Raw genomic sequence first — 7,994 nt, 5'->3', positions numbered from 1 at the left:
TTGTGCTCTAATGATGCTGAAAAATGAAGGAAATTTGTTTAAATTTTGTTTATTTGAATAACAAAAGTCATGCTTATCTGCAGTTATTTTTTTTTTCAATTTCTTTGATATTTTTTAAAATAATTATCTGAGTAAATTCTATTTAAAAATGATTATTTTAAAGGTTTTCATCACAAATGCTTACAAGAAATTTAAAAGAAAGTGTAAATAATAAAAAATTATGATATAAGCTACTAGATGCATTTACCAGTGTGTTTTAATGAAATAAAATGTATTTCAGCAATGCATTCTCAAGAAGGAAGAGATTAATGAACCTTACCCTCTTACAATGAACAACACATGGACACTCTCAGGATGATCCCTTTGCTTTCATTAAGAGTTCCAAGGTATGGTTTTCTTAGAAAATCTAGTTAATCTCTTAACATCTAAGTTATTTAGAACTTTTTATAGATTATTTGAAAATAAATTTCCTCAGAACTACAGTTATTTAAGCACTTTGCTTACAATTGAGCACTGTATTCAGTCAGACAGTATGATTTATCTGCCCTTGGCATTTTATCAATTTATTAATTATGTCAATAATAAGAAATGATATGCAAATAATTATATTTGCCTTTTATGAGAATATACATATTTAACATCAATTACATGAAATGTTCATGAAAATTGGCTAAAATGTAGGTCACCCCCCCCCCCCCCTTCAAAATTGCAAAATTTTCAGTGGGGATGTATTTGATTCTCTGATGCCAGCAACCCATTGCTGATAAAATTCTTTTTAATCTTATGTACATTTGAACTAGATATAATTTTCTTTCTTTCCATTGATTATTTCATCTACATTAGTTTTTACTCTTTCCATAACCCAGGTTTTTCTTACAAAAACCCGCTGATTTTCTTCATTTTTCATTGATAACGGGTACCTGCTACCCTGAATGATTAACATGATCTACCTTGAGAAATTATCAGAGATAATAAGAAAAACAAGCAAAACATATGCTATATTAATCATTTTATTTTAGAAGTTTGAAAGAAAAATAGAAAAATTCTTCAATTTGTAGACATCTTTTCTGTTTCACAGATGTGGGTCTGATGGACTGGGGTGTGAAATGTAACAGCTAATGGTGTACTTAAGCTAAGACTGTCAGTCCCAATATTCAAGAGGTGAGATAAGCAGTGGATATGTGTTCTAAATTTACTAAATTGACCACTTTTTATAAATGTTTCTTTTACTCTATAGAATAGGTATGTATTTCATGGAAAAACATTGATTACAGCCAAAAAATCAATCAGTTCCTATTTTTTTGGCATTGAGATCATATTTTAATTAGTTTTTACTATTTCTTAAAAAAATAGAGGGTTTGGGTAAATTGAGGCTCACAATGGGGACTGCACATAGTGAAAAAATGCTTAAATTTTTGCCCTAGCTCTCATATTTTCAATAAATGTACATTTAAATAATTTTTAATAAATATTTATACCGAAATTTACTGTGAATATTGTAAATAATACAATATCAATATTGATGGGCATCATCAATACACAAAACATATGAATATCCCCCTCGCAGTTTGAGAAATTCATTTAAATCCATGTATTTTATGAGTGTAGACATTGGAACAGATTGAATAATCCTCTTTCAAATTTGTGTTAATCAGAGTTGATTGAATAATTTATAACAAAATTTGACTGCTGTTAACTAATTAGGTTACTTTGTTTTTACATAAGGGGCATAATCCAGCAGCAAAGTCAGATTCAGTCATGTAATCAGTGCTGGCTTGAAATAAAAGTTATACTTTTGGTGAAAGTTAGAGATTACTAGTAGAAAATTTAATTTAAATTACTGTACAATATATTTTTGCAGAAAATACATTGAAAATGCAATAAATATGCAAAATTATAACTGAAAAAATCATAAAAAAGGTGTCTGAATATCCCTCCTCCTTGCCATATCCAATCTTGATATTCAGCTGAAAAAGGGGGGGGGGGGGGTAATTTTGTGTTCTAATGATGCTGAAAAATGAAGGAATTTTGTTTAAATTTTGTTTATTTGAATAACAAAAGTCATGCTTATCTGCAGTTATTTTTTTTTTCAATTTCTTTGATATTTTTTAAAATAATTATCTGAGTAAATTCTATTTAAAAATGATTATTTTAAAGGTTTTCATCACAAATGCTTACAAGAAATTTAAAAGAAAGTGTAAATAATAAAAAATTATGATATAAGCTACTAGATGCATTTACGAGTATGTTTTAATAAAATAAAATGTATTTCAGCAATGCATTCTCAAGAAGGAGGAGATTAATGAACCCTACCCTCTTACAATGAACAACACATGGACACTCTCAGGATGATCCCTTTGCTTTCATTAAGAGTTCCAAGGTATGGTTTTCTTAGAAAATCTAGTTAATCTCTTAATATCTAAGTTATTTAGAACTTTTTATAGATTATTTGAAAATAAATTTCCTCAGAACTACAGTTATTTAAGCACTTTGCTTACAATTGAGCACTGTATTCAGTCAGACAGTATGATTTATCTGCCCTTGGCATTTTATCAATTTATTAATTATGTCAATAATAAGAAATGATATGCAAATAATTATATTTGCCTTTTATGAGAATATACATATTTAACATCAATTACATGAAATGTTCATGCAAATTGGCTAAAATGTAGGTCACCCCCCCCCCCCCTTCAAAATTGCAAAATTTTCAGTGGGGATGTATTTGATTCTCTGATGCCAGCAACCCATTGCTGATAAAATTCTCTTTAATCTTATGTACATTTGAACTAGATATAATTCTCTTTCTTTCCATTGATTATTTTATCTACATTAGGTTTTACTCTTTCCATAACCCAGGTTTTTCTTACAAAAACCCGCTGATTTTCTTCATTTTTCATTAATAACGGGTACCTGCTACCCTGAATGATCAACATGATCTACCTTGAGAAATTATCAGAGATAATAAGAAAAACAAGCAAAACATATGCTACATTAATCATTTTATTTTAGAAGTTTGAAAGAAAAATGCTTCAATTTATAGACATCTTTTCTGTTTCACAGATGTGGGTCTGATGGACTGGGGTGTGAAATGTAACAGCTAATGGTGTACTTAAGCTAAGACTGTCAGTCCCAATATTCAAGAGGTGAGATAAGCAGTGGATATGTGTTCTAAATTTACTAAATTGACCACCTTTTATAAATGCTTCTTTTACTCTATAGAATAGGTATGATTTCATGGATAAAGATTGATTAAAGCCAAAAAATCAATCAGTTCCTATTTTTTTGGCATTGAGATTATATTTTAGTTAGTTTTGACCATAGACCTAAATCGAAGGGACTGCCGACTTATGACGTCACAATCACTATCTTCTTGTGATTGCAGCGCCCTCACCGGGATGTATAGAAACAGACTTCCTGTAATGAAATCAATGTTGTCGCATCTCGGATTTCTGCATTCTTTGAGGAAATAACAACAAATTAGAAAAATCAATCACTTATTTAAGCTTTCTTCGACGAAATGATCTCGATTTACTACTTCGGAAGTTATAACTTTACGCTATGGAGTCGATGGAAACGTTTTAACTGCAGACATCAGCTGACTACGACGTGACATGTCTTGAATGCTGTCGACTATATTTTACGGTAGTACATGTTTATCTTCTTAATTATTTTACAAAATAAGGACACAATTTATCTACCAATATTTGAACAACGACCAATTCCAGATCTTCGCTAAATTAATATAAATGATAAATACATTGTGAAGTGCCGTTTACCATAAGTGCTTGAGGACGGGACCCCCTCCCCCCTTTTTCGATATAGACCCCTGGGCTTTTTTCTCATAAATAATCTTTCATTGACTTATTAGTAATAAAATCTATACCAAAAATTAGAAAAATTTCCTAAAGCAAACGTTCTTTAGAATCTACCCTACACTCTATATAAAAATCAACGAGAGTGGGGTAAAAATTTTATAGAATGTTAGTTTAATCAAATTTTCTGAATTGATAGGATAGATTATATCACAAATGTGTCATCCATGGATATATAATTTATGTGAAAAAGTCTAACAGGCCTGGGGTCTATAGTTTTGTGAAAAAGTCTAACAGGCCCTATTGGGGGAGGGGGTCCTGTCCTCAAGCACCTGTGCCGTTTACAGGTTTTAGATCAACAACTTAATAAATTGAGACTAGATGTTCCCGTGAATGATCTACATAATTATGTAATTTTAAAAAGTTGGATTTATGTAATTTATGTAATCGTGTTAATTCAGGATTACAACATTATCAGATGAGTGTTGAAAAGATTTTCTAAGAGATTTTTTTTTTCATTTTTCCCCACAGGTTTTGTTGATAGCCTGTCCGTTTCTCAAATGAGAATAGGGGTCTGCCTTGCACACCAAACTCTGTGGAAAATATTTTAGAACATGGTCATGCCATGTACCACCTGGTATGATGAGTTAAATGTGAAAGAACAAAGATTGGTCACAAAACTGCACAGGATTAAATCAACAAAAGTGCCAAGTGGTGTATCCCATGTATGCACGGCTGAGTTGCACATAACTGGATTTCAATGATTTAATTATCATGTTTAAAACTCCAATTTTTTCAACTATACTGTGTATATCCAGAATGTGATTATAATTAACTTTGGTATATCATAACTCAAAGACAAACTGCATCAATATAAGTATTAAATAATTTAATGTGACTGTAATGAAATATTATTAAAATCATTGTTATATTTAATTTTCGACTTTTCCTTTTCTATGGTGGGCTTATATTGGTGAGCACTGTTTTAGATGTACAGTGTACATGTATGGCATATTTAATGTCTTTTTAAAATATTTATTTTCAATGTATCAATCACAACTGCAAAAAGCAAAATCATAATCGCTGCACATCATGTTCAATCTTATTGATCAGCAGCTTTGAAGAACAAACACTAGTAAGTAATTATATTTTATATATGCAAGATCTACTGCCACTATGATCAAACTGTTTGATCTTGAATCAACTGCTTAAATAGAAGTTTTAATAACTTACTGTAGCTCAAAACACACAGGCACTTGTAAATCTTATCCTTTTATGAAATTATACTCCCTATACCTTGTTAGGTAGGACTTTAGGGAAAATGATCTTTTTTATATTAAAAGAATTATATTTAAATGGGAACAACTTTACCCCTTTTAGCCTTATGGTAAATATCAAACCCTAAAAAAGTTTGACAAGCTAAAAAAAAAAATATGTGTCCATTTCGTACAAACTCGAAAATCCTGTCGGGGGTGGGGGTAGGATCGAACTTCTTGCCTACATTATAATAAATAAAATGGGGTGGCTATAGACTTGCCAAAGAATATTCCTATTAGTACTCCGTCATTACTTGTGTTACTGTACCATAGTCATGCATAGGTGCCTATTGCGATATCAGCGTTGTCAAACACTGCTATTAAGCATAAGATGTTTGCTCTTTAAAAAATTAACGTATCAATAGGCCTCTCTGTTTCTTATATCTGAAGTTTTTTTTTCATCGAGAAGCATCTTGAGCAACCTCGCATGCATTTTGACAGCTTCTCTGTGATCATGGTCATCATCTGTCATGTTAAATACTCAAACTGTATAGTTTTTTTTTTTACACATTAAAAACAAGATAAATTCCTCAAAAGCTGCTCAAAGAACTCTTTAGTGTATTAATAAAAAGAATTTGGTACATTCGGCAAAAGTTTAATTCATTCCATGCTAAAATATCTCGACAATGTAGATGTAAATAACGTAATCTTTGTACTGCCGGATGTTTTCTATACATCCCGGTGAGGGCGCTGCAATCGGAAGGAGATCGTATAGTGATATCTATTGTGACGTCATTGGAGTCGGCGATCCCTTCGCTTTAGGTCTATGTTTTGACTAATTGTTCAAAAATTAGAGGGTTTGGGTAAATTGAGGCTCACAATGGGGACTGCACATAGTGAAAAAATGCTTAAATTTTTGCCCTAGCTCTCATATTTTCAACAAATGTACATTTAAATAATTTTTAATAAATATTTATACCGAAATTTACTGTGAATATTGTAAATAATACAATATCAATATTGATGGGCATCATCAATACACAAAACATATGAATATCCCCCTCACAGTTTGAGAAATTTATTTAAATCCATGTATTTTATGAGTGTAGACATTGGAACAGATTGATTAATCCTCTTTCAAATTTGTGTTAATCAGAGTTGATTGAATAATTTATAACAAAATTTGACTGCTATTAACTAATTAGGTTACTTTGTTTTTACATAAGGGGCATAATCCAGCAGCAAAGCCAGTTTCAGTCATGTAATCAGTGCTGGCTTGAAATAAAAGTTATACTTTTGGTGAAAGTTAGAGATTACTAGTAGAAAATTTAATTTAAATTACTGTACAATATATTTTTGCAGAAAATACATTGAAAATGCAATAAATATGCAAAATTATAACTGAAAAAATCATAAAAAAGGTGTCTGAATATCCCTCCTCCTTGCCATATCCAATCTTGATATTCAGCTGAAAAGGGGGGGGGGTAATTTTGTGTTCTAATGATGCTGAAAAATGAAGGAATTTTGTTTAAATTTTGTTTATTTGAATAACAAAAGTCATGCTTATCTGCAGTTATTTTTTTCAATTTCTTTAATATTTTTTAAAATAATTATCTGAGTAAATTCTATTTAAAAATGATTATTTTAAAGGTTTTCATCACAAATGCTTACAAGAAATTTAAAAGAAAGTGTAAATAATAAAAAATTATGATATAAGCTATTAGATGCATTTACCAGTATGTTTTAATAAAATAAAATGTATTTCAGCAATGCATTCTCAAGAAGGAAGAGATTCATGAACCCTACCCTCTTACAATGAACAACACATGGACACTCTCAGGATGATCCCTTTGCCTTCATTAAGAGTTCCAAGGTATGGTTTTCTTAGAAAATCTAGTTAATCTCTTAATATCTAAGTTATTTAGAACTTTTTATAGATTATTTGAAAATAAATTTCCTCAGAACTACAGTTATTTAAGCATTTTGCTTACAATTGAGCACTGTATTCAGTCAGACAGTATGATTTATCTGCCCTTGGCATTTTATCAATTTATTAATTATGTCAATAATAAGAAATGATATGCAAATAATTATATTTGCCTTTTATGAGAATATACATATTTAACATCAATTACATGAAATGTTCATGAAAATTGGCTGAAATGTAGGTCACCCCCCCCCTTCAAAATTGCAAAATTTTCAGTGGGGATGTATTTGATTCTCTGATGCCAGCAACCCATTGCTGATAAAATTCTTTTTAATCTTATGTACATTTGAACTAGATATAATTCTCTTTCTTTCCATTGATTATTTTATCTACATTAGTTTTTACTCTTTCCATAACCCAGGTTTTTCTTACAAAAACCCGCTGATTTTCTTCATTTTTCATTAATAACGGGTACCTGCTACCCCGAATGATTACCATGATCTACCTTGAGAAATTATCAGAGATAATAAGAAAAACAAGCAAAACATATGCTAGATTAATCATTTTATTTTAAAAGTTTGAAAGAAAAATAGAAAATTGCTTCAATTTATAGACATCTTTTCTGTTTCACAGATGTGGGTCTGATGGACTGCGGTGTGAAATGTAACAGCTAATGGTGTACTTAAGCTAAGACTGTCAGTTCCAATATTCAAGAGGTGAGATAAGCAGTGGATATGTGTTCTAAATTTACTAAATTGACCACTTTTTATAAATGTTTCTTTTACTCTATAGGAAAAACCCCTACATAAACAAATACATGGGCGCAGACATTTTGGACACCCAAAGTTGTGCGGAGGACAAAATGCTAGCTGGCTTGTGATTGGTCAATAAGAGAAAAGACTTGTTATGTATTTGACAAGTGAAATAAAGTTGATAAAAATCTCATATCCAGACTTGGGTTTCTTTGAGGTAAATAGAAGTTACAGGTAAAAATTT

At 30.6% G+C, this 7,994-nt stretch overlaps 1 long non-coding RNA gene across 1 annotated transcript; it reads left to right on the top strand.

Moving 5' to 3' along the window:
* The first annotated feature begins 271 nt into the window (after positions 1–271).
* Positions 272–6,950, top strand: LOC134249877 (uncharacterized). The gene is made up of 5 exons (XR_009988385.1): positions 272–386; positions 1,079–1,161; positions 2,275–2,380; positions 3,064–3,146; positions 6,839–6,950. It is a non-coding gene; the product is annotated as an uncharacterized LOC134249877 (long non-coding RNA).
* The last annotated feature ends 1,044 nt before the right edge of the window (positions 6,951–7,994 follow it).

The sequence above is a fragment of the Saccostrea cucullata genome, unplaced genomic scaffold (genome assembly GCF_032062105.1).
Source record: "Saccostrea cucullata isolate Sc308-1 unplaced genomic scaffold, CSIRO_AGI_Scuc_v1 ctg17130, whole genome shotgun sequence".
Classification (NCBI taxonomy): domain Eukaryota; kingdom Metazoa; phylum Mollusca; class Bivalvia; order Ostreida; family Ostreidae; genus Saccostrea; species Saccostrea cuccullata.
Note: the sequence above shows the minus strand (reverse complement) of the source record. Positions and strands in the feature narration are given on the sequence as shown.